Genomic DNA, 27780 nt, shown 5'->3' on the forward strand with positions numbered 1-27780 from the left:
ATGAGGCTCTAAAAAAGGAAGAGTGAAACTTGAAAGACATTTCTCTAAAGAGGAAATGCAAATGGCCAACAGGAATATGAAAAAATGTTCAACGTCCCTGATAATCAGGGAAATGCAAATTAAAACCATATTGAGATACCACCTTACACCAGTGAGAATGACACATATCAAAAAAACAAGCAACAACAAATGTTGGGGATGTGGTGAAAAAGGAACTCTCCTACATTGTTGGTGGGAGTGCAAACTGGTCCAACCACTATGGAGAGCTGTCTGGAGGTTCCTTAGTCTACTAAAAATGGAGCTGCCATATGACCAGGCAATCCCACAACTAGGGATCTACCCAGAGAACACAGAAACATTGATTCAAAAGAGCACCTGTACACCTATGTTTATTGCAGCACTATTTAAATAGGTAAAACCTGGAAACAACCCAAACGTCCAAAAATAGATGACTGGATCAAGAAGATGTGGTATATATACACAATGGAATACTATTCAGCAATCAAAAAAGATAAACTCATGCCATTCGCAGCAATGTGGATGGAACTAGAAGGAATTATGCTCAGTGAAATAAGCCAGAAGGAAAAAGAAAAATATCAGATGGTTTCACTTATAGCAGGAATATAGGGGAACCAAATAAGACATCAGTGTCAAAAAAAAAAATAACAACAGGACAAAACACAACAAAGCAAAAACAGACAATTATAAATCAGAGACATCCTGCAGGGGAGGAGGAGGGAGAGGGATCAGAGGGAGGGAGGGAGGAGCACAGGGGACTGAAGTGATGGTGCACGGGTGCCTTGGGGAAGGAAACTCTATGGGGACTACACCTGAGGGGGTGGGGAAGCAAATATTGTTTAAAAATTAACAATGATGTAAAAATTTTTAAAAATTAATATTAAAAAAAAATTTAGGGCCTCCCCGGTGGCGCAGCGGTTGAGCGCTGGGTTGCGAAGCTGCCCGCGGCCTCTGCGGCGCCGGTTGGATCCCCGGCTGCTCCCCGGCCACCGGAGGAGGGTCCCACATGGCGCGCAGACCTCTCCTGCCGCCCGCTGCTCCCCTCAGCAGTGTACTTCGGTCCTTCTGCCTGCTCTGCTCCCCGCTCTGGTGAATTCTCTCACCCTCCCGCGCTTCTGACTGTACCCAGTGCATGTATAAACAAACAAACAAACAAATAAATAAATAAAAACATGCCTCTGTAAAAAAAAAAACAAAAAAAAATTAAAAAAAAAATTTTAAATAAGGATTCATTAGGAGCTTAAAAAAACTTGAAAAAAAAAAACCCTACATAATCCACAAATACCCATAAGATAAAAATTCAGCCAAATACTCAGGAGTACCTCAACTTGTCCCAATACTCACACTTGAGAGAAATCTACCCCATGAATCCACCCAGAGAGAATATAACATTAGAGTGTATGTGGAGGAGGGGAGACTTTAAAAGCAATTCCATAAAATAAATAATAATAACAAAACAAGAGCTCTGAACAAAACTGCGAATGGTGATGGGAATAGAGAGGACATGTGTTGACTGGGGTTAGAAAACACCCTCCAAGGACAGGAAGGAATCCCTTCCACCAGGTGAGGGAAGCACCTGGAAAAAGAAGTCAGAGAAGAAAGAAGAAACCAATGGAAACCTCAAGAAAATTTCAATAATGTAAATTTAAGAAAGTTTAACTTTATGATTTTAATAACTTAAATCATCCTATTTATGGACCAGGAATGAATTTAGCTGCTTCAGAGATTCAGTTTGAAAATTAAAGGCAAGATAATATGGTGGTGTTTCAGGGCAGCCCTGATATGAAACGAGTTGCCTGACTGGGGGTCCTCACCCGCGTGCTTAAAGGGGACTTCCTAATGCTAAACTGCAGACACACACAAAAGGTTGACAAAAGGTTTATTTATAAGGGAAGGGGAAATGAGGAAATGAATAACTCAGGGAGAAAAAGAGGGAGAAAAGTTTGTAAATGCATCCCACCCTCTCCGCTGACCTGGACTCCCAATGACCCACGAGAGCTGGTGAAAAGTCAAGTGCCATGGGTCCAAGAGGGCAACCCCAGCTCTTGTATGCATAAATAAATAAATCTTTAAATAAAAAAGCAAACAATGAGATCCTCTCCCAAACTCACATCCAGGATTGCTCCCCCCTCACTATGCAGAAAACTGGAGCCTTGTTCTCTAGAGATGATAAAACAACATCTGGACCAAGGGTAGCAGGGTAGTCCAGGGTGGGGAAACTGTTTTTGGAAGAAGTGGTTCTAGTACACTTCTTTTTAATACAATGTATTTATTTACACATACAAGAGCTGGGGTATAGACCAGAGGTGAAGGAGGGTGAGAGGATTCACCAGAGACAGAATGGGGAGCAGGACAGGCAGACTGACTGAAAACACTGCTGAGGGGAGCAGCGGGCAAGGCAGGAGAGGTCTGCTGCACCATGTGGGTATCTCCCTGGCCAGCCGGGGATCGAATTCGTGCTGCAGGGGCTGCGGATAGTTTTGTAGTGCTGTGCTTAACCCCTTGTGCCACCAGGGAGGGCCTCAAGTACACTCTTGCAAGTAGAAACTTCAAGGTTTGCAGAGAGGTGTCAGCTATGTGCAGAGACTGGAAAGAAAATTACCAAAAGAAATTCCCAAAGATGCTGATATTAGACAGTGCCCAGTGGCCTAGTATAGTCAGATTAGCCAATGTTGAATACCACTCACCATGTCCTAACTACCTATCAGTCTCACAGCCCCACCACTGATTGTGAGTGAGCAGTGAAGGATTACCAGACAGCTGAGGAAAGCATCCAGCCTGAATGCCAGACACCAGAACAAACCAGAAAAGCTATTGTAAGAAACACCACCAGGCAAGAGAAGATAATATGAAAGCAGGTATCATTTATAGGCCCAGAAAAATAAAATTTTGTGTCCAAGAAACAAGAAGAAAGGGGTTTTTTTAAGCTATTCAAAAAACAAAGAGAGCTTTTAGGAATTAAAAATATTAAAACAGACATAAGAAAATCAATAGAAGAGCTAGAATATAAAGTTAAGGGAATACCCCAGTAAGAGTGAAAAGATAGAAACTAAGAGATGTAAAAATACTAGGGTGTTAAAATGACCACATGTCAAAGCCTTTACTAATTTATTCATTAATGAGGAAACATTAGGATGGTTTAATGGAGAAATCAAAGAGCAGACACAGAAATAGTCACAGGAAATCAGACAGGAATGTGTTAATAGACGCAAAACATCTTGGGGAGAAAGAAGGATCTAGTTTGTATCTCTTTGGAAAAAAATGATTTGCATTACTCTCAGGTCCTTACAGAAGGTTAACATAGATGAAAGACAACGAAAGGTCAGGGTCCTTTCTAGAATCAGATAATCCAGAAAAATAAACTAAATAGGACACTCAATACTTTTTCCTGACTGAGAGAAAAGAAAATTAGAAGACCAATCCAGGATATGCAACATTCAAACAATATAAACCCCAGACAGAAAGAACAAAGACAACAGTAGGGAAAATTATCAAAGAAATAATTCAAGAAACTGTCTCAGAACTAAAAAATTAAAAGGCTTAGTCTTCTATACACTATCAAAACTCATAAAAAGTTTTGTGTTTGCATTTGTCGTATACATTCAGTAAAGTTCACATTATTTTTTTTTTACTTTTTTTTGTGGGACCTTCACTGGTGGCCCCGGGAACGAACTGGCGCTGCAGAGGCTGCGGGCAGCCCCACAGCCCAGCGCTCAACAGCTGCGCCACCAGGGGAGGCCCTCACATTATTTTTTTTTAAAGAACCCGGTACCTGTCATAGTGAATGAACCAAAAACACACATGTATCATGAAATGTTAAATTTATGGATACAAAGATTCTAGAAGCTTTTGGTGAATAAAAATCTCATGTAAAAAAAAATCTTTAAATATCAGTTTCAAACTTTTCAACAGGTAAAAGACAACAAAATAATGCCTTCAAAATTATGAGAGAAGGGCCTCCCTGGTGGTGCAAGGTGTTAAGCACTGCACAATGAAGCAATCCACGGCCTCTGCAGCATAAGTTCGATCCCTGGCTGGCCAGGGAGCTACCCACATGGTGCAGCAGACCCCTCCTGATTCACCCGCTGCTCCCCTCAGCAGTGTTTCAATCAGTCTGCCTGTTCTGTTCCCCACTCTGTCTCTGGTGAGTCCTCTCACCCCCTGTGTCTCTGGCCTGTACTCCAGCTCTTGTATGCATAAATAAATAAATCTTTAAAAAATTATGAAAGAAAATTATTTTCAATAAAAATTCCATATGTGTTTGCTTCAGCAGCACATATGCTAAAAATTCTATACTCAACTGTCATAAACATATACAAGGTCCCCTCCCCTCCCAAAAAAAGTCATACCCCCTTGTACCATTTCTCAGGAAGCTAATGGAGGTTGTGTTCTACCAAATTAAGTCAGAACACATAGAGAACAGGTTTGGGACACAGCACTGAAAAGAGGTAGGAGAATTCCATGGGTGATAGTGAGGAGACACTTCACAATGATGCTGTACACCAGGTGTCAAAAGCAACAAGTGCCCATGGGAATAGACGGGCAGTCCCCCAGGACAAGGTATTTCCAGGAAAAAAGAAAAAACAGGTAGGAGGGCTGATTTGTCTGAACATCTAAAAAGAAATTTAGAAAATTGGCAGAGTTTTAAAATTGAACAAAAGATGAACAATAGTCAACTAAGCAAGCAAACCACAAACAAGACCATTTCTAGCTCTAAGGGAAAAAGCAAAAGCAAACCAGGAAAGTAAATTTATTGTACTGTTTGATCAGTTCTAGACATCTTTACATTTGTAATGAAAATTCCAAATGATGATTTTCAGTGAAATTCTAAAATAATTATATTAGGGACATGGGAGATATGAGAGTGGGGGATATGTTTGTATGCTAGGATCAAAGAGTCAAACCTTATCTTCCACAATGAAAAGTTAATAGATACCTTGAAGAGTTTTTAAATCAAAAAGTAACAATAGCAGTTTGTTATTCAGTGACGTGGTAGTAGCACCAAAAAAAAATGGCTACAAGAGTTTGGAATATTCACATATTCAGGGAACAAACAGGGGGCTCAGTATTCTAGGAAAAAAGCTGTTTTTCTTGAAGATCACTGGTCTTTTCAAGTTGTGTACTTGTACAACTTTGATAAATATAATTTTTCAAAATGAAGGAAGCTGTTTTTCTAAGTTTTCCACACCAGGAAAAACAGAATTTCCTGTTGTTGATTCCAAACATCCATCCACCAAGTTTCCAGAGGCACTCAGCCTTCATACTCCAGAGTATCCCCAAGCCATAGCTGGCCAAAAGCTGTCATGTCCCAAACAGGCAAAATAACCAGTTCTCTGAAATTTTGCCTTTAATAATACAAGGCACAATCCCCTTTGGGTGGGAAGTAGCCTGATGTGTGATTCAGAACATCAATATTTCATTTCCCATTCATCAATCATTCACCACCTGCCGGCAAACAGTGCCTTCCAGGAGGTGTCTCCTGGTCTCCATCCAGCACCAGAACCATCAATATTTTATGACTGGGAGATGCAGTTGCTACACAGGCACATTATCCCTGCCTAGGCAGCACACAGAGAAAGCACTTCCCTTCTTCAGGCAACTCTGGTTAGCACAGGAAAGGCAATACCCTCACAAGCTCCAAACCCCCTCCTCAGTGAGCCCCAGAATCTGAACACCACTGGGACAGAAGCAGGGATACACACCCTCTGAGGTGCTCAGGGCAGTTCTACACCCCTCGTAGTGCTGTCCAACTAAAACATCATCCTCTCTCTGACCCCAGGCCCCAATCAAGATATAAACTGAAATTCTGGTTAATTTCTTTCATTCATCCAAAAGCATTTACTGAAGACCAGCAATATGCCAGCACCCAGAGAGGACTTGGGAATATGAGTATATTTGACATAAGCCTGTCTTCATGGCAAGAATGGTGACTCATCTCATTATCTGACCATTGTGTACCAGCCACTGTCCTGAGATTGTTACACAGGCCACCTGCAGTTTTTATATCAAGTTAAAGGTTATTAATTAAATTTCAAGGTAAATAATTAGTCTTCGGTAAAGACTTAATTTTTTCCTATCAAGTGTTTTGATAAATAATTTACAGCAATACACAACATCCATTTAAGTAATACGATTCCAGCTGACACAACCACAATCAAGGTCCAGGATGGTTTCATCCAAAAGAGGAAAATAAAAGATTCCTCATGTCATTATAGTCCACCTCTCCCACCTTTGTCCTCAGGTTATCACTGTCTGTCTTTTGTCCCTCTAAATTAGGTTGCGTTTTATATTAAAGGAATCATACAGAAAGAACACTTTTGTGTCTGGCTTCTTTCACTCAGCACGATTTTGACATTCATCCATGTTACATGTCAGTGGTTCATCCTTATTATTGCTAAGTATTTGCCAATGTGTGGAGAGACCACTTGTTGAAGAAAGCTCAGACAGTTTCCAGATTTTAACTATGGCAAATAAAAATGGGAGCAATCATGTCCCAACTCTGTGTGTGGACATGGGTTTCATTTTCTTTGGTAAATATCTAGAAGTAGAATGGCTGAGCTAAGGTTTTCCTTTAAGTATTTTTTTAATCATAAGACATATGATTCTTTTAGGCTTTGTTTTTATTTAGGCAGCACAGGTTTCTACACCTGAAAACCTCAACAACTACAAATACCACACCATGCCCACCACAACGTTCTAGCTACCATTCACCTCATCAACCCCTATACTTGTTCTACCCACCCCCACTTCTTTCCCTCCGGTAATCACCGTTCTGACGTCAGCTGTTAAAGTTTTATTTTTTCTGTTCTGTTTATTTGCTTATTTCTTTATTTTTCACATGTGAGTGAATTCAAACAGTATTTGTCTTTCTCTTTCTGAGTTATTTCACTTAGAAAAATGCCCTCATTTCACCCATGTTGTCACGAGTGGTGAGATTTCATCTTTATTTTTTTTTAAAGATTTATTTATGCATACAACAGCTGGGGTACAGTCCAGAGGTGGGAGTGGGGGTGAAAAGATTCTCCAGAGACATAGCAGGGAACAGAACAGGCAGATTGACCAAAGTACACTGCTGAAGGAAGCAATGGGCGAGTCAGGAGAGGTCTGCTGCGCCATGTGGGTTGCTCCCTGGCCACCTGGGGATCGAATTCCTGCTGCAGAGGCTGCGGTTAGCTTCATAGGTTGCATCTTAACCCCTTGCACCACACCAAGGAGGCCCCGAGATTTCATCTTTAAAGATGACCAGCATTTCATTGTGTATATAAACTGCATCTTCCTCATCCAGTCATCTATCAATGGACCCTTTCTTTCTAACAGTGCACAAGGGTTTCCCTTTCTCCATACCATCACCAACACTTGTTGTTACTAGTCTTTTTGATGTAAGTCATTCTCCCAGTAGTAAGGTATTATCTCATTGTGGTTTGATTTGCATTTCCCTAATGATAATTGACAAAGAGCACCCCTTCATATGTCTATTGATCATCTGTTTATCTTCTTCTATGAAAAGCTTATTTAGATTTCTGTCCATATTTTCATTCTAATTGTTTCTTGTTGTTTTTATGTTGGATAAGTTATTCATATATTTTGGATATTAACCCCTTTTCTGACCCATGATTTATAAAATCTTCTCTAATTCTGTAGGTTGCCTTTTTCTTCCAGGGATGGTTTCTCTTATTGCGTAGAAATGTTTAACTTTGATATTGTCCAATTTGGTTTTTTTTTCCTTTTGTTTCCCTTGCTGTTAGAGATGAATCTACAAAGGCATCCATAAGGCCAGTGTCAAAGAGCCTATCACCTATGTTTTCTTCTATGTCTCTTTGGTTAGAGTCTTTAATTCCTTTTGAGTTAACTTTTACATATGGTGAAAGATAGTGGTCTAGTTTCATTCTTTTGCTCATAGTAGTGGACATATAGGCATTGCAAGATTAATAACAAACTATTAAGGAACAAAAATAAACAACTCCATATGCAAGCCTGAATGTCATTTGTTGTTATAATGTCTATTGACATCATCAAGGAATACATGAATCCACATAAATAAATTTCCTAAAAGCTGACACTTGCCATTTCAACCTTTTGCCCTTAAATTCTCTTAAGTAGTACATGTTTTTTATATTATCAGAAATTTTAGCCTTCCTAATCATCTGGAAAAGACTTGGAAGCTTCACTGCCCTACTAAAGTGTTGCCTGACCATGTTACAACTTAGGACTCAGAATCACTGTGCTGGCTGCCCAGCGTTGTCCATTTAACATGGCTAGTGAGAGTTTGCTTCCACACGAAGGAGCTCAGGTGGCTGCATAGATCTGTCTGTTGCTTTAAAAAGTCCTACTTCTGATGTGCTCAAAATCCTCAGTTCTCTCAATCATCAATAAACCTATATAGTCAGAGACAGAGAGACAGACAGAGAAGGCGAGAGAGAGACAGAGAGAGAGAGATTTCTGCTAGGCTATGCCTAAATCTTCAAGGAGTCTAAGAAAGCAAATCAGTGAAAAGAAATATCTGCACTCACACACAAAGATTTTTTTTAAAGATTTATTTATTTATTATACAAGCACTGGATACAGTCAGAAGCACAGGAGGGTGAGAGAATTCACCAGAGCCAGAGTGGGGAACAGAACAGGCAGACTGACAAAATACACTGCTGAGGAGAGCAGTGGGCGCAGCAGGAGAGGTCTGCACGCCATGTGGGACCTCTTGCCCGGCGGCCGGGGATGCACCAGGATATTTTTTAAAGGATGTTCACAGTAATTCCATAGAGGTGGGAGTAAGCAAAATGTTTATTAATAAGGAAATTTACACACATGATCAATACTAAATCAGAAATTTTAACTGAGATGCCAAGAGATCATTGCTATTGCATAACCAGGAAAGAAGAATCATCAAAATAGATATACCTCAGACACTCACACCTCTCTCCAAACACTGAGGGAATATAAAGAGACTGAAAGAAGGATTTTGTGAGGAAGATATTTGGAGAGGCATTGAAGTCTAGGAGACAGACCCACACCCAAGGAAAGGGGAGTTCTACTTCCTCACCCTAGAAGTAAGTTCCAGAGAAAAGAAGTTCAGAGTGAACATTCTGAAAGCTTGGTAGGTGTCCCTAGAGCTCAGGAAGCACATTCTAAATCCTTCCCAGAAATTGAGAAGACAAAAGTTGGCAATCAGCTGAAGATTGGGGAGGTGGCTGCATTGGGCTGCCAATGCTTCCAGTCATGGCAAGCAACGGATGTACGAGGACTTTGTGGGAGCTGGAAAGGGGCCATCTGAGAGACAAAGCAGCTCAGAGAATCTCATGAAAGGACAGTGGGTCTCTAACAACCCAGGTGGCAGGGACTTCTAGAAATGGGGACACAGATGTGGGAGAGCAGCCAAGAAATCCTACCCCTTGCCTCTGTCAGAGTGTTACAGTTGGAGGAGCCCAGGTCAGCTAGTCCAGAGCCACTGTAAGAGAGTGGGTTCAGCAGCAGAACTTCATGTGCTTCCTCACACCTCTCATGGGAGCCCGGAATGAGATGAGCAAGAAAGAAAGAAAGAAAATGACCCCTCCCCTCACACACCCCCTCTCCAGAAATTAACCCAAGCCACACTCTGGTGGAAGTTAGAGACTGAAAAGATTTAGGAATCAACATGTTGGCCCATGCATTCAAAGTGCTGAATCAAGACTGTTTTGCTGTTTCAAGTGACCTAGGAATGATTAGGCTAGATTTGGAACTGCTGAGATTTTGATGTAAGCCATGGAAAGAAACACTCCACTAGGAACATTTTAAGAGACAGTGGAAAATGAAATGAAGGTGCATTCTAATTCCATCCCTCTGGTCATGCTGGTTCAACATACTGCTTACATGCTATGGACTGGTAAGCAGTGCCTTAAAAGAATGAGTACCAGCACAGAAGACTTTAAGGCATATTATTATGTGGACAGAAAGTGAGTTGTAGGGCATCCCTGGTGGCTCAAGGGGTTGAGCACAGCACTGAGAGCCTGTCCACAGCCACTATAGCACAAGTTCGAGCTCCAGCCAGCCAAGGAGGTACCCACATGGCGCAGCAGTCTCTCCTGACTTACCCGCTGCTCCCCTCAGCAGTGTGTTTCAGTCCATGTGCCTGTTCTGTACCCTGCTCTCTCTCTGGTGAATCTTCTAACCCCCTGCACCTCTGGCCTGTACCCCATTTCTTATATGCATAAATAAATAAATCCTTTTAAAAAAAAGAAAGAGCGGCCTCCCCTGGTGGTGCAGGCAGTTGAGCATCGCGCTCTGAAGCTGTCAGCAGCCTCTGCAGCGCTGGTTCAATTCCGGCCGGCCGGCGAGGGTCCCACATGGTGCGGCAGACCTCTCCTGTCTCGCCTGCTGCTCCCCTCAGCAGTGCATTTCATCAGTCTGCCTGTTCTGTTCCCCGCTCTGTCTCTGGTGAATCCTCTCACTCTCCTGCCCATCTGGCCTGTACCCCGGTTCTTGTATAAATAAATAAATCTTTAAAAAGAAAGAAAGTTGTAAAACAATCTGTGTGTGTGTCCATGCATATATGTGTGAGAGAGAGACCAAGATTCTGCTCCCTCATCCCTTTTGCTCAATTCCATCATCACTGGGATAGGTGTGTTTTAGTTCAACACCACACTGAACTTGAATTTGAAAGGCACTTGTTAGATCTGCCTGACATGTAGGTCTTTCTCTGAGGATGAGATGGATGTAATCCACCATTACCACCCAAGGCAGAAGGCAGGAACTTATCTCCCAGCCTTCATCATAGCGTTGGTCGCAGATGGAGCATCCTAGTTAAGGGCAGGAAATAAATTGTGCAGGTAGGATTTTTGAGCACTCCACCAAGTGGACTGGGCTGAAAGACACTTCAATAGGAACAGCAAGAAAATATTTTGCACCATTCTCTGGACTTGGACTTTTGGGATCAATTACTTAATAGCAATGAATCAGGGTTGGGGGAGCAGGCTCAGAGTCTGAGAACCCCAGGTGAGTTCTTTCTCATTTCTTGTCTTTAGCAAGGAAAGAATTCAACATTGAGACCAAAGTTACAGAAAAGCAAGAGATTTATTGATAGATAGAAAGGACAGGAAAACTCTCCAATCTAGAGGTGTCCCAAGTGGGAGGCCACTGAGGGCGCAAGAAACAGGTGCTATAAGGGTACAGTGGGCAAGGAGTGGGGATTTGGCCAACCACAGTCTCCACATTGTTTCTCTTGCTGATTGGCTGACCCCTGTGGGGTCTCCTAGACTACAGAGGTCCGCTGCGTCTGTGGGGTTCTCCTAGGCTACCAAGGCCCACTGAGTTTGCCCACATTACCTAACTTATCTTTCCAAAACTACCTTTGGTCCATTGCTGTAGCATTGTGTTATTGTGTTGGTGTTCTGAACGTCCCACTCTTTATTGAGTTGGTGAGGCAAGGAGGCATTCTCCTGGTACGGGGTTGTTCTCCAGTCAGACTGATAAATGGGCTTGGGGCAACCTATTCCTAACTGACTGCCTGCACCCATTTCCTAACTTCCTCCTTCAATAATAAATGTGGTCCTCCTACATATTCACTTCCTACAAGCACTTGGGAGAAAAACCAACTTTCCAGTGGGAATTTCAGGAAGGATTGTGCAAGTAGGCAGTAGAATGGGGCTGGATGAGCCAAGGAAAGAACACAAGGGGCACTTTCACTCTCAGCCCTATGGAGGTGGTGATATAAGATTTATAGCATACATGTGAGCATATGTTGCTTGTGCAGTTTTATCACATGTCAAATTTTAATCAACAAATTGGAGCATGCAAGCTCCTTCCAAGGCTGTCCTCTAGCATTTAGGGGCTGAGCATTTACTTCCAATCAAGCAAGGTTCAAATTTTCAGGTATCTCCGAGTTCACAGCTGTGTTTCAGCAGACTGAGTCCAGGAGAAATCTGACTTGGCAGTTACTGGGGCATTGCTGTGCAGTGCATTTGTACCAGGGAGCAAGTGTGCTGGAGGCACCTGCCAAGAAGAAGCAGGAAGCAAAGAAGCTGCCACCATCTCCTTTGAATTAGGCCCTTCTGGCACTCTGGGCCCCACTTTCAGAATCAAACAGCATTAAAGACTATGGGGGAGCCAAATCCTCTCTTCGCTCTGGAAAGAGACTGGGCCCTGGGAAAGAAGCCCTCTCTTCCCCTGGTACTTTCACAATCAATAAGTAAATGCTGTTGAAATCGAAAGACCTTCCCTGGTGAAGGCACCACTCAGCCTTCCCAATGAATGTTCAATATATCTGACTGTTGAATTAATTCCACAGCACCCAGCACCAGCACTGAGTGGCAGGTCATTCAATCTCTTTGATTAAATCCCATTCTAACGTCCTGTATCTCAGAGAAACAAGTGGGACTGCTCTAACTTATATTAATCATAGAAAATCATGCATTTAATGAAGGGTACAATTTAAAGATCATTCAAGTCATGAAAAACCATTAAAATGGTTCACTCATTGTGGAAAACCATCTGACAGTTCAACTAAAGGTTAAATATACAGTTATCTTAAACCTAGCCATTCCTTTCCTAGGTTATATACCCAAAGGAAATTAAAACACATATTCACACAAATACTTTCCACTGAATATTCACAGCAACATTTTTTTGGTATTTTTTAAATTTTTTTTATTTTTATATTCCCCATACAATGGCACCCACCCCTTATTTTGACCCCAACCCCTCCTTTCTCCGCACCCCCCCCATAGTGTGTCTCTGGTTCATAGTTGTTTGTTGATTTTGATTTTTTCTTTATTATAGTTATTCTTTTTCCTGATCCCTTATTTAGGTTTTCTAGATTCCTGCTATGAGTGAGACCATCCGGTATTTTTCTTTATCTTTCTGGCTTATTTCGCTGAGCATGATCCCTTCCAGCGCCATCCATGTTGCTGCAAACTACATGTGTTTATCTTTTTTGATAGCACAGCAACATTATTTATATCAATCAAAAAGTGGAACTACTCGAATGTCCAACAAATAATAAGTGGATAATCAAAATGTGATTCCGCACAATGGAATATTATTCAACCATAAAAAGGGATACAGTACTTATGCCTACTACAAAGTGGCTAAATCTGGAAAACGTGCTGAGTGAAAAAAGTCAGTAACAAAAGTCACATATTATTTGAGTTTGTTTGTGAAATATCCAAGATAGACAAATTCATAGACAGAAACATAATGGTTGGCAGAGGAAGAAAGAACTGGGAGGACTGGGGGATGATGACCAAAATGTCAGGAGTCTGTTTAGTGAACAATAAAAAATGTTCTAAGAGTGACTATGGTGATGGTGCCACAATTCTTCAAATATACTAAAAATCATTGAATTGCACACGTTAAATAAATGAATTTTATGATATGTGAATTATATCTCAATAAAATTTGTTTAAAAGGAGAGAGTAAGTTCCAGCTTACTCACCTACAAGATAATTTCCCTTAGGTAACAGGATGAAACCCAAGAGTTTTGCCATTCATGCATTCATTCAGTGACCATGTAGGAGGCTCCCACCAGGCAAAGTTCTGGTGCTGCACACAGCAATGAAAAGGATAAACAAAACGAACACTATGAAGATTCGTCCTGTTGTGGAGGGAGGAGTCGAGAAAAAATGTGATAAATAATGTAGAGAAAAGTAAATAGGCCAAGCAGAGAGGGGCAAAAGCGGGTGTGGCATTACTAGTTCCAAGTGGTCTGGAATTTTCCAGACAAGATGGCACTCAGAGTCCTGAATGGAAAAGCCCGTGCAGGTGTCTAAAGAAAAAGAAATTGCAATGGGGAATAGCAAGCATTGTTCCTCAAGTGGGAGCATATATCCTCATTTTGATGTAAGGTCATTGAGGTAAATGATGTAAAATATACATAAATTTTAAAAAATAAAGATCGTTGAGGTTAAGAGAGGTTAAATTATATGCTCAATCAGTGGTAATCTGATAAATGAGCCCAGTTACCGTTTAGGGGTGTGTAGGGGCAGGACTGGACACAGTGCAGGTTTTCTGATCCATGCAGACCGGGTAAAGGAGTCAGAGTCCTTAGTGGGTTTTTGCAGGTCTTTTATTGGGGTTCACCAGGCATATGGCAGGCTGGGGGGCTGGGAGGCTGGCAGTCCTCCCAGCACCCAGCAAATTTTCACTCTATATGGGCTCTCCGGTGATCTCTCTCTCTCGGCTTCTCTTTCGGCTTTTTCTGCTGCTTCTCGGCTTCTGCTGGCGTCCTCGTGACGCCGCCCTTAAAAGCAGTCTTAGCCCAGGTGAATCCCATCTACCTAGGCCCACACCCTACTCCAGGTGCCCGCCATCAGGCATGCATTCAGGACCGCAAGGATCCATCATCTATCCTGATGGTGGGAGGGCAGAAAAGCCTGACATTTTCTTTACCCTACAGGGTGGTTTGAATTCAATCCACCAAACCAAAGAGAATATTTTTCTTTTCTTCTCTCTTTCCCTTTCTCTCTCCCTTTGTCCCGTTCCTCAAGAAGCATTTGTTCATTAATCCTGATAAAGAAAGGGAGGACAATGAAGGATCAGGTTTGCTGCTAACACTTTTTCAGAGCATCTGACCTCAAAGGCACAAAAGAAAGGTCCTGATCTAATTATGGCATGTGAGCTCCTCCCCGATGATCTCCCAGCTGCCTTGATTGAAGGCTCATTACACCCTAGGGCACAGACTGTTTGAAATTTCAACACCAGGAATATACACCGATTGTTTGAAGATTCTTTGTTTCCCAAAATGGATTCACTTCAACATGACAGTTAGCAAAATTTGCCATAAGAATTCGTTTTACTACACAAATCAATTAACATGCAACATTTCCAGGAATATATGTTGAACCATTTATTTGTGTCCCAGCTCATGCGTCAACATGAGGTGGCTTGGTTTGTTTTTGAGTTTAGAGAAGAGTTCTGATGCTGCTCCAAAATTTTCAAACTGTGAAACTTCTGGATCCCCATGTCTTCCTCTGTAAAGTGGGAGCTCTATAACCACTTCATGACACTCTCATGAAGACAGACATAAGCTTCTGTAAGTAAAAAGGGCTTTCCCTTATTGAGTTACTGTGTGCAAGACCCTGCTCACAACAGCACTTTGCCTTCGTTAAATCACATTATTCTGCTAACAGCCCTGCAAGGATATGGTACTGAGACCCTCATTTTATAGACAAGAAGCCCATGACTCCCCTCCAGTGGAGTCACCAGAGTGGATTATGGGGACCTAAGGAAAGAAAAGGACACAGATGGTAGTGATAGGGGCATCACACTGCTCATTATTACAAGAGGAATGGGCACAGAGAAAGTCTTCTCAAAGCTCAAGTGTTTGTTTTACCCTAAAAGCTTATGTGGGAAGAAAAGGTAAATATATACAGATAAAAATAGATTACTGGTAGCCTGAGACTAAGGATTAACTGTGTAGATAGGCTTGAGGAATTTTATCAGGAGGAATGGAAAATTCCAGATTTGGGTTATGGCAATAGTTGCACAACTCAGTAAATTTACTAAAAATATTGAATCATATGCTTGAATGAACTGTATATCATATATGTTTTTTAAGTTTGCGTGGAATGAAAAAGCAAACCTGGGGGGTTAGAGGGTATTTTTAAAACGTGGGAAAATTCTTTTGTTGCTTCATCCCTTAAGAGATGGGCTCCCTGTCCTCTCTCATTGAATCCAGACAGCTTTCTGATTGTGTTGACCAGTAGAAGATGGTGGAAGTGACACTATGTGACTCCCACCTTGTTCACAGGGATACATACCCCTTAGTGGCCACCAGGCTGTGAGGAAGTCCGAGCAGACATTCCAGGCAATAATTCCAACTGAACCAGCATTCAGATCCTCCCCTCATAGACTCTAAGGGAAGAAGCCTCCAGATGGTTGCAAAATTCAGTCATCTCTCTTCCCAGCTGAAGTCCAAGACATTATGGACCTGTCCTTGCAGTGTCCCTTTTGAATTCCTCACCTACAATCTGTAGAATCTTGTTCGTGACTTATGACTGGTATTGGGCAGTAACAGCAGAGCTGCACATGGGCTGGATGGAGTCCCTGCAGCTGGGCCAGCATGTCCATCTTCATCACTGACAACATCAGGCAGAATCCTGGCCTAGCAGCCAGGGCAACAGGTGCTCCAGCCTCCCCCGAGAGGGGTTCCTTGTATACCTGCCATCCAATTATTTGTAAGACCTAAAAGACATTGGCCATTCTTGACTTGCCAATGAGTATCCCCATTTCCTTCCCTACAACTCCTTTAGCTACAAGTGGAATGAAACAGTCAACTTCACAATAAAGGACCTTGTGGCCATATACCAGGGACTGAGACATAGAGATGAATAAGCGGTGATCCTTACTTTTGAAGAGCTCACAGTCTAGATCATCTTTCTAATTATTATTTTTCTTTTAATATCCATCTTCCCCACTGGACTGTAAACTCCTTAAGGAATAGGGATTCTCTTACTCGCTTAGTTATTCCCAGTAGGCACTTGATAAATACTGAGTGATTGAATTAAATTCACAAGTGATAAGTTCTTCGTAGAGGTTTATACAAGACCCAGTGCAAATTATGGATTATGTCGCTGCTAAAGGCAACAGAAACCAGTGGAAGGGGGTTCGGAGGCGAAACGAAATACCTCGAATATGTGCAATCACACTGTTCCTTTCCAGGACCAATGGGTCACTTCTGCTCTAAACTCACTCATTTAGAAAGTCTACAAGACGCCTGGGCTCTGCTTCATACCCTTTGTGACCTAGAGAAATAAACCCGACCCACCTGGACACAGGTGGTACTGAAAACAATTCATGCTTTCTTACACAAATTCAAGGAACAGAGCCACAAAACCAAGAATTTATCTCCTAATTATGTACTTAGTTACAACAAATCTTTAAGTAAATATACTTTTTTTCTCTCATTCTAAAATTCCAAGTGTTTCAAGGTTCGTGAGAGCCCCTTTCAGTTTAACCTCCCAGAACTAACTCAAATTTATGAATTTATAATCCTCAATCCCCAGCCACAATCTCATAAAACTGAAGCCGCTTTATGCTGGCAGTCTGAGCTCTGATGGCCAGCTATTGGCTCTCCTCCTGCCCTTCGATCATTTTTGGTTGTGTACCGAATTTTATAGACCTTGTCGAGATCAGAAATGAAGACTGCGGCCTCAAAGGTGAAGAAGAGAGACTCACATCTGTAGTCCTGTAAGCTAGCACTCAGCCAAGGAGGTTCCCTGGGGTGGACGTGGTGGGGGAGGGAGGGAGTGTCCTGCATTTGAAAAGGAATCCTGAGGCAATTCTGCCTGGTCCTAAGCTGACTCCAGCAGCAAATATACCAGCGCATCCTCCACCAGCCTGCGCTCCTTTGCCTTGCACCATTCGGTATATCTTCCTGCTATAATTAGATCACTGGAGACCTAGCCAATGAAAAAAAGAGATTTACTCCGGCTTCCTCTCCCTCCCCAGCACTTCCAGGACTCTAGTTTGCTTCTTAATCCCCCAAATCAGGCCCCCCACCCTCTGGGCTCAGAGGGAAAAAGCAGGGCCAGGAGATATTTCCTGCTGAAGAGCAGCCCCGGCTCCCCACTAGTGGCTCTAAAGGGGAAAATCTTTCTTATTTTGATGACTTTTTTCTTTTTCCTATTCTACATTTTTTGTAAATTTATCTCCTGAAAGAATTGTCAAATGGGTATTTGGGAGACTTAAGGAGAAGTTTAAAGAATCCTATACTCAGGTATGTAGTCCTGGTAAAATTCCCACCACCAATTAATCCATGAACCATCACCCTAGTCCCCTTGTGTTCTTCCTGCCCCTCCACCCCCTGTTTTGATCCCTCTCCGTCCCCCTCCCCTGCAGTATGTCTCTGATTTATAGTTGCCTACTCGGTTTTTTTTGGGTTTTTTTTCTTCTTGATCCCTTATTTGGTTTCCCTATCAAGCAAGATGACAAGGGCCATCATGCACCTAATAAATAATCATAAAGTCATCTCCTGCTTCTCACAGCCCCACCCATATCCAACCATTTTAAGTGGCTCTAAAGCTGGATCCCAGGTATGACAACAACCCTGAAGCCAAAACCACAAACAGAGGCAAAACAGTAAGTCGAGGAAACAACTATGTGAACAAGTGATTGTCACCTCTGGCTCCCAAAACTGTTTCTGCTCCTCCTAAAACCCTTGTTTCCATATATATATAAATGGGACCTACTTTCCACCACCCCCCCCGCCGCATCCTGTCAGCCATCCAGACCCTTGACTACTGAGATCTTGATCCCCAGCAGAGGTTACCATGAAGACCCCAAGCTGCCATCATGTAAGAGGAGGCCGAAAGAGGAAAGGTGGAGGGAAGGAGGGCGTATGCTGGCATCCCAGGTCACCTGGCAGTGGATGAACCTCAAAGAAAGCAAAGGGGAGACTCAGAGTTTGGGTAAGCTGGGAACATTCTCAGTTTCCAGTTTGAGTGTAACATGACAGCGAAAACTTGAGAGTAATAGTCAAGAAGGTAGATGGAAGTGCAACCTGATGCCAGCAGGGAGAGAGTAGCTCAGAGCAATTGTTCATCTCCAGGAAACTCTTTCCAGAAATCTCTTTCCAGAAATAATTTCAAAGTTCAGCTTTTTTAAAAAGTGAACATAAGAGCTTAATGATACATAATTTATGAAGAGCAATTTTGCAGTATGCAGCAAAAGCCTTTAAAATATGTATATACTTTGACCCAGCAATTTTACTTCCAAGAATTTATCCCAAATATATAGTGATACCAAATGCAATCTAGGGACCTTGTTTGACTTCCGCTTCAAACACATTAACTAAAAAGTCATTCACGAAACAAGAAAGTTTGGATTTTGGCTAACTATTTGATAATGTTCAGAAATTATGATTAATGTTTCATTAACTAAACTCCACACTTTATTCATTTGCCTTGGTTTCTCCATTTAATATTAATTTTATTGTTAATGGTGTCTAAATGGGCCAAATGTAAAATTTACTATCTTAACCACTTTACCGTTCAGTGGAATTAAGAACATTCATGTTGTCATGGGTCCATCACCACACATCCATCGCCAACTCTCTTTTCCCCTTGCAAAACTGAAACTCCTGACCCACAGTTCCCCTTCCTCCAGCACCTGACAACCACGATTCTACTTCCTGTGTCTATGACTATGACAACTCTAGGTACCATGTGGACTCATACTGTATTTTTCCTTTTGTGACTAGTTTATTTCTTTTATCATAGTGTCTTCAAGTTTGTGTTCAAAGAGAGAGAGAGGAGGGAAGAAAGGCTATTCCTAATAAAACATATAATAATAAGACAAATTTAATAACATTCTTTAAAATTATCCAATCCCTTGTGGGCAAATCCCCAGCCAAACAGGCTCTGTCCAAAGTAGAGCAGCTGACTCGAAAGTTTGCCACAAGTCTAAGACACCTTCCAGAGGGGTACAACAAGAAAGGTGTTGGGGGGGGGAATAAAAATAATGCAAATAAGTAAATAAAGGGAGTTAAGCAGGTCCCAGAGAGCTAGGACAGAAGGGGATCTGAAATTCAAAATGTACCATGTTGTCCACCAGGAGTTCAAGATAATAGCTGTTGGGCCTCCCTGGTGGTGCATGGGATTAAGACGCAACCTATGAAGCAATCCGCAGCATCTGCAGCACGAGTTCTATTCCCAGCCGGCCAGGGAGAAACCCACAGCATACAGCAGACCACTCCTGTCTCACCCACTGCTCCCCTCAGCAGTGTATTTCAGTCAGTCTGCCTGTACTGCTCCCCGCTCTGTCTCTGGTGAATCCTATCACCCGCCCCCCACACCTCTGGCCTGTACCCCAGAGTTCTTGTCTGCATGAATAAATAAATCTTAAAAAAAAAAAAAGGTAATAGCTACCACCATCTCTGCTAAGGACCAGTAGCAGACACACGCAAGTGTCTCCCCCAAATATTTCTCCCAAATGTCTCCCCTCCAAGTGTCTCTCTTCCACATGTCTCCCCCAGCCTTTGCTCCACCTCCAGGATATATACCCACCTCACTCCTTCTCAGCTGCTGTGAACATGAGTACACAAATATCTCTTTGAAACCCTGCTCTCAATTCTTTTGAGAAAAATTGTTTTTATAGATTGATAATGGAATTGTGGTCATGTTACTATTAAAAAAAGAGATGCATTCTTAAGTACTTGTGTTAAAATTGATAGGACAGCTTAGATTTCCATTAAATCTAGTACAGGCAGGAGAAGGTATAAATGAAAGATTGAATATTTTCATAATTATTGAAATGGGGGCGGGAGGAGAAGTAAGAGAACATTCACCACTCTAGTTTCTATTTTAGAATTTCTTTGAAATTTTTCATTTAAAAAAATAGTTTTAAAGCAAACATGGTAATGGGTACAAAGATGTATATTCATAGCAAAATAAAACACCAACTAAATGTACAATAATAGAGGTTTGTTAAATAAATTATGATACATTTGTATTATAGAATACACAAAGCAGCTTTTCAAAACAATTTTATTGAAGTCTATGTTACTTACAGGAATATATTTTTGTAATATATTGTAAAATATTTAAAAGCAAACCTATAAAATTATGTGCAGTATATTTCTACTTTTGTTAAAAACAAACATTTTTGTGCAAAAGGGGCTAGTCAAAATGTGATTACCTTGGGATTAAGGGTAATCTTTTCCTTTGTCTACTGGCATTTTCTGACTTTTCTGCAATGAACATGAATCACTTGTTTAGCGAAAAATATTTTTAAAAGAAAGCATGACACCTGCACTCTTGACCACCAAGACCATTCGACCAGCTTCTCTTCCTTTGTCCATGTGTATGATCTTTTTGTGAGTGTTTTAAGGCTCCTTAAGTGACTACCATTTACTGAATATCAGGAAATCAATAGATGGTGGTTGGGTGATGACTACGATCCTAAACTAAAAGATTGTTCTTTTATTCATAAACAATCGCAATAGGAACTGTTAGCAAATCAAAGCCATAGTCCTAAAACTGACAAGTCAATCACTGTCTTAGTCAAGACCCTTTGGTTAGTTACACAAGCCACTTCTGAAGAACTTGAGTTAGTTGTTCTGCAAGTGCATTCCCTGAGATATCTGTGTAGACAAAACTGTGGTCATTAATTACTAAAACATTTGCTTCCCCTCATTCTCTCATGAGCAAATAGTGGAATTTTGCAGGGTCTACTTATTTTATGTATGGACATTGTAATGACCTGACTGAAGAGGTGGGGGTAATGGAAAGAGAGTCACTCAGTTATCAATAAAAAATAACCATTTGTTTACAAAGACACTGATAAACCGGCATGCAGAAGGCCGAGACGGACAAAAGCTGACTGTGCAGAGAGACCCTACCTCAATTAACATAGGTGCAAGGTGAAGTAATTGTCCCAATGGGAGTTGTTAGAGTTATGGCCAGTGGAAAGAAGTGCCACCTGGAGGAAATGGCATTGAATCCTCACTGTGATTTGGGCAAGAGAAGGACTTACACGGCAATGGAGGGAGGACATTTGTGATGGATGGGTAAAACCAGCAAGGGAGGAAGAAAGAACAACCAGTGCGCCAGAAACAGCAGAGACCCATTCTCTGTGGCTTGAGTGTAGAATCTGGGAAGAGGGATAAGGGGCTTGTAGTGTTGTGTCCTGGAGATCAACTGCAGTAAGCCTTGACTATTAGGATTTTGGTATCAAAAGAGGACCATTCAAGGGCCTGATGAAAGCAATGGCTGTATTTCAGGTTCAGTTCCTCAGTTCCAGACCATTACAATTAAGCAAGTCACAGGAATATTTTTGGTTTCCCAATACATCTAACAGTTACATTTACACTGTCCCATAATCAATAGTGCAATAACATTATATTTACTGTATATAAAATATATACACATACCTTTAATTAATTGTAACACAAAGACAGGAATGAAGTTATAGTGTTGGAAAAATGGTGCCAATAGACTTGCTTAATGCAGATTTGCCACCAACATTGAATTTGTGAAAAGTATGGTATCTGTGAAGTGCAGTAAAGCAAAGCACAATAAAGGAAGGTGTGCCTGTAAAGTATATTCCTGAGTTCTGGGAGTCATGCTAGCAAATTATCCAACCTAGTGGTGGTGGTATATCTGAGGAGGTGTGAACCTATTCCCCTAAATCACATAGAGTGTGGTAAATTAATGTTATCTCAAAAAAATTTTTTTAAAGGAAATGAGACAGGTACTACATAGCAGAAAATGAAAATAAATATCGATGAAGGCCCTTGAAGTTCTCGGGATAGAAGGAACATACCTTAACATGATAAAAGCCATACACGACAAACCCACTACCAATATTATTCTCAATGGCGAAAAGCTGAAGGCCTTTCCTTTAAGATCAGAAACAAAACAAGGATGTCCTCTCTCACCACTGCTCTTCAGTATAATACTGGAGGTCCTAGCCAGGGCGATAAGACAAGAGAAACACATACATGGAATCCAGATAGGGAAAGAAGAAGTAAAACTATCACTGTTTGCAGACGATATGATAATATACACAGGGAACCCTAAAAACTCCACAGAAAAACTACTCAAAATAATCAACCAGTTCAGTTAAGTAGCAGGCTACAAAATCACCACGCAAAAATCAGTAGCCTTCCTATACACAATCAATCTGAAGAAGAAGAAATCAAGAAAACCATTCCTTTTATAATTGAAACCAAAAAAAAATCAAATACTTGGGAATAAACCTAACAAAAGAAGTGAAAGACCTATCCAAATGAAATTCTTCCAAAAACACATTTTGCCTCAGGAGGAGGCAGCCAGGAGCAGGCCGGCCCCTGGCATCTGAAATGGGGACAATTTTGTGGGATTGAGCTCTTAACCTGTGGGGTCTGCAATAATTCCAGGAGTTAGTTTCAGAACTCAGTGGAATTGCTGGGCATGCAGTTGGTGTCGAAGAATTGCAGCATGAGTGGGGGGCGGGGAGGGAAACACATTTGTGTCAGAAGTGGGGTCACTCCCCTTGTTGCCCTACAGCCTAGCTAACAGTGAAGGAAGTGGAATGGCGGGGGAAGTGGCACACTGTGCTGTGTTGATGGTGTGGAAGGAAATGGGGTGCAGATTCAGCCTTTCCTTATACTTGGGGTGACAGCGGGCAGGTTCGTGGTTGCTGTGGGCCTCACTTGTACAATGAAGAACTGAGGCCCAGCATCTCAGCAGACCCTTCACATTTAAAATGGGTTAGTTCCAGTCTTTGATTTTATGAAGCTTTGGAACCCGGGTCATTGTGAATGTCCCCCATTTATAGGATTGTATTTGATGAGCTGGTGTCTGTGCCCAATAACTTAGTGGAGGGGAAAAAGGACAACTGGGGGCCTCCCTGCTGGTGCAGGGGGTTGAGCACAGTGCTGTGAAGCTGTCCGCAGCCTCTGCAGCGCGGGTTCGATTCCCGGCCGGCCAGGAGACTCCCACATGGCGTGGCAGACCTCTCCTCTCTCGTCCACTGCTCCCCTCCGCAGTGTATTTCAGTCAATTCCCCTGTTCTGTTCCCTGCTCTGTCTCTGGTGAATCCTCTCACCCTCCCGCACATCTGGCCTATACCCCAGCTCTTGTATAAAAATAAATAAATCTTTAAAAAAAAAAAAAAAAAAGACAATTGATTTCTTGCCCAAAATCCAATTTTGAAAAAAATTACTAACAGTTTTTGAAACCACATAAACTTTTTAAAGAACTGTATTCAAATAGGGGGATCTTTTTCTCCTAAAGATGCCCAATATCTACTGCCTTTTCTTTTCTCCAGGCCAACTTCCTCTCATATGCTGCCCCTATATTTTCAGGCCTCTAATCTGGGAATTCTCTTGTCAGTTGTCCCCGCTGTGGCTCCCAAGGCTTCTGAGTTCAGAATAACCTGTGACTTTAACGAAGGCGCTGTTGGTCTCATTCTTTTGGATAATTAATAAAGTGGCTCAGGAAAGCAGGGGACCCTTGCCGCACCCAGCATGATGGATGACTGTTGACCCTCACCCTTTGCTGCTGTTCCTCTAAGTTTCTAAACCACAAGATCGTACTCCTCCCAGAATCAATTGATCCATCATTTTCAGGCAACTTCGAGAAGAGGCTCACCTTCCCAGCTGCATCTTTTTTCACCTGCACCAGTGTTCACTAGATCTCCCAGCACCTTCCTCAGGACAGTCTCTGTCCTGCCCTCAGACTTCTAAGGGTGTAGCCACTACCAGCTGGCCGGTTTGGAAAACTCCACTTGCCATTTTGCAGCAATAACCAGTTGTCTTCTCCCTTCGTCATCTGTCAGAAAAACCCACAGTCCATGCCAGAGCACTGGGTCTCCCTGCATCTTGAGTGCCCCATGTAGCAGTGTGCACCAGAGACACAGCATGGACCAGAGTGACACTGACTGAGTGTGAGAATGGGCAGGAATGACAGCTGTGGCCCATGGGACTGACACCATGGTATTTGGAGTGTACTTTTATTTTATTTTGTTTTGTTTTATTTTGTTTTGTTTTATTTTATTTTGTTTTGTTTTCCCCTCAGGAGACATGCTCCAGGAACCGGCCAAGGCATTCACCTGCCAAAAGGAGCACCTGCCTGATTTGCCCAAAGTCCAAGGGGGCAAGTGGGCAAGAACTGAACAAGCCTCTTACACCCCAGTGATGTCATCCTGAATTCCAGCATAGTTACATTAGGTGGTTACAAAGCTGCCAACAGCCAGGCAGTTCCCCTAGATTTTGAGGGAGGGGTTGTCCTCTACTCACCATGGGCTTCTCCTGCAGACTGAATTATAAGAGAATGACCAGCTATCACACAGCCCCAGCCATGATGCCACTTGGGTTTGCATAATCTGTAACCTCCTAAATTTGGGGGCACAGAAGAATCTGAGCAGAGTAGGCCAAATTATGGCCAACATCCAAGAGGCAGGAGGGGACACTGCATGTTCAAAGAGACTGAACCGTCTAGAAAGCCAGGTGTACACAGGTAAATACACCTACACTTGTGTGTGCGCAAGCACACACACAGGCTCTGCAGGGTATCCAGCTCTGCAGTCCTGTAGCATTAATTATCTTGTTCACTAGTCTAGCAGCCTTCTCACTCCACCATCCCTCAGCCCAGCTGTCAGCCCCAGGTGAACAAAAGATGGAAACTTCCTCTTGGATCCCCAGATGTCCTCAACTCCCTGGCTCCAACAGAGTCTGGAGTGATAGTGAGATGAACTGAGGCTTCAGGCACAGTGGCCTTTAGCCTGTCCTGCTCTCAACTCCCTGAATATTTGCTCCTTGGGGGAACACAACTTGTATGTCCCAACTGGGCTTCCTGCTGGCAGTACAGAGCTGCATGGACCCAAGTACACAGGGCAGCATACTGACAAAGGCAGCACAGGCTTGGAGAACAGACAGAGCTGGTTCAATCCTTAGATGAGTTTCTGAAGCTCTGAGCCTCAGCTTTATATATAAATATAATTTATATGCATATATAAATGTATATAAAATACATTGTGAAATATAATTTATATGTATATATAATTTACATGTACAGTTAGCTTTCTCCTCTCAGATGGATTCCCCATAGAATTCCCACCACCAACCCTCAGCTTCTTAGCTGCAAAATGGGGTAGTGTTAAGATCACCTATCTTCCAGGGTTCTTGGAAGGACGTGAAAACACAGCACAACCCAGGACTTACTAAGTTCTGAGTAAGTGGCATTTATAGTTGCCACCATGATCCTCTCTTGGGATACACTTCCTGCAGTGTCTTATTCGACCACCCAACTCACTGTATGATACCATTTCATCCTCATCCCACGGGCCACTTCCTTGGGGACAAGTCGGATGATCTCAGATGCTCTAGAGTTCTGTGAAGCTTAGAGTTACAGATTTATCAAATGAAAATACAGGATGCTTAGTTACCTGTGAGCTTCAGGTAAGTGCCAAATAATTTTTTAGTATAAGTATATATTCCAAAGATTGCATGGTACATACTTATATTACTGGAAAAAGTATTTGTCATTTATCTGAATTTCCAAGATATCTGAGAGCTCTGTGATTTCTTGGCGACCCTAGTGAAGCTGTCATTTGATGAGATCTGACATTTGTCAGGCCAGTCCTATCTCATTTTGAAGCTCTGACCTATTCTCCATGACAAAAGCTTTCTAAAGTGATGGTGAGCAGTTTCCCAGCTCTCTAACTGGCTTAGTGAGGAATCTCAGTGCATTAAGGCATAAACAACCTTTCATCTTCCCAGTAGCTGCCACCTGCTGGGCTCACTCACAACCTCACTCCCGTTTCCCACTGGGGAGCAGCTTGCATAATGACACTGCAGTTGGATTCCATAATTCTGTGTCATTTTCAGTTAATTAAAGCAATCTCATTCTGGCTTTTAAGGTTCAGTCCTATTCCTTTTAGAACTTCAGGATCATTTTCTATTCAAAGCACTCCTTGCCCCTCCAGCTCAGGCCAAGTTCCTTGAGCTGGGGAGGGCAGGGGAAGAAATAAGGTGCTGACCTCAGTCTCCCCTTCCTGCTGTTCATCTCTCTCGGTCTAAAGTAGGAGAAGGCAGGAACACAGAGCCCCTGAATGACCCAGAGAGCTGCAGTCTGAGCTTGACTAAATGTTGCCCCAGTTAGGTGACGTGGAGCTTTTGTGAGCGGTACCCTATTTTCCTGCTGAACCCCAACTCTAAGTCTATCTCCCTCCATATTCATCTGATGACACCTCCAACTTGCGCAACAAAAGCCCTGCAAGCCAAGTCCCTTCCATCCACTCCCAGTAGATGAGCAGACAGACTAGGCAGGATCCAGCTCCCATTACCTCCCTGGCACTGGCAGTGGTCTTTGCTCCTGTCCACTGGGCACGCCCCTTCCGTCCACAAACTGCCATCTCTCTAGTCCAACAGCATCAGACACTATCATGGGTCAGGGTTCCCAGAAGCAGACTCTGAGATGAGGGTTTGTGAACAAATGAATTCTCAAGGAATATTCTTGGAGAAGCCTATTAGGGAGGGGAGGTGGAGAGTCAAATAGGGAAGGGGAACAGGCAAAAAATGTGTGATTTCACTTCGTGGGAGATTTAGGGCCAGCAAAGTAAGACTTGGAGAGTCAAGGCCAGCCCACCACCATATTATTTGGTCCACAAGTTGAGAATGGTTTTTGGATTTTTATTTGTAAAATGTAAAAAATGTAAAAAAAAAAAGTGTAGCCTCATTTGATTTTGTCTCTAGACCTGCAAAGTCTAGAATAGGTACTATCCCTCCCTTTACAGAAGTTTGCTAATATTGGGTCATATGGTTGAATCCTGGTTTGACAAACTGGCTATAAAATTTGTTTTGGGGGGCCTCCCTGGTGGCACAAGGGGTTAAAACACAACCTATGAAGCTATCCGCAACCTCTGCAGCACGAGTTTGATCCCCAGCCGGCCAAGGAGCAACCCACAGGGTGCAGCAGACCTCTCCTGTCTCGCCCGCTGCTCCCCTCAGCAGTGTATTTCAGTCAATCTGCCTGTTCTGTTCCCCACTCTGTCTCTGGTGAATCCTCTCACCCCCCCCCACACCTCTGGCCTGTACCCCAGCTCTTGTATGCATAAATAAATAAATCTTTTTTTAAAAAATTGGGGGGGATAATGCAGAATTTTTAACCATGAATGGATATTAGATAATTTGTTAGAGATGTAGGCTTAATTACTCAGGGTTGAAATGTCATAATGATTGTAATTTACTTTAAATACTCCACTAAAGTAGATGAGGCAAATATGATAAAATGGTGATGGATGGTGACGGATTTCATTAGACTGTTCTTTATATGGTTGAACGTTTTATAATTAAAAATTGACATTAATGGAGAT

The sequence above is a fragment of the Talpa europaea genome, assembly GCF_964194135.1.
Source record: "Talpa europaea genome assembly, chromosome: 1".
NCBI classification, from domain to species: domain Eukaryota; kingdom Metazoa; phylum Chordata; class Mammalia; order Eulipotyphla; family Talpidae; genus Talpa; species Talpa europaea.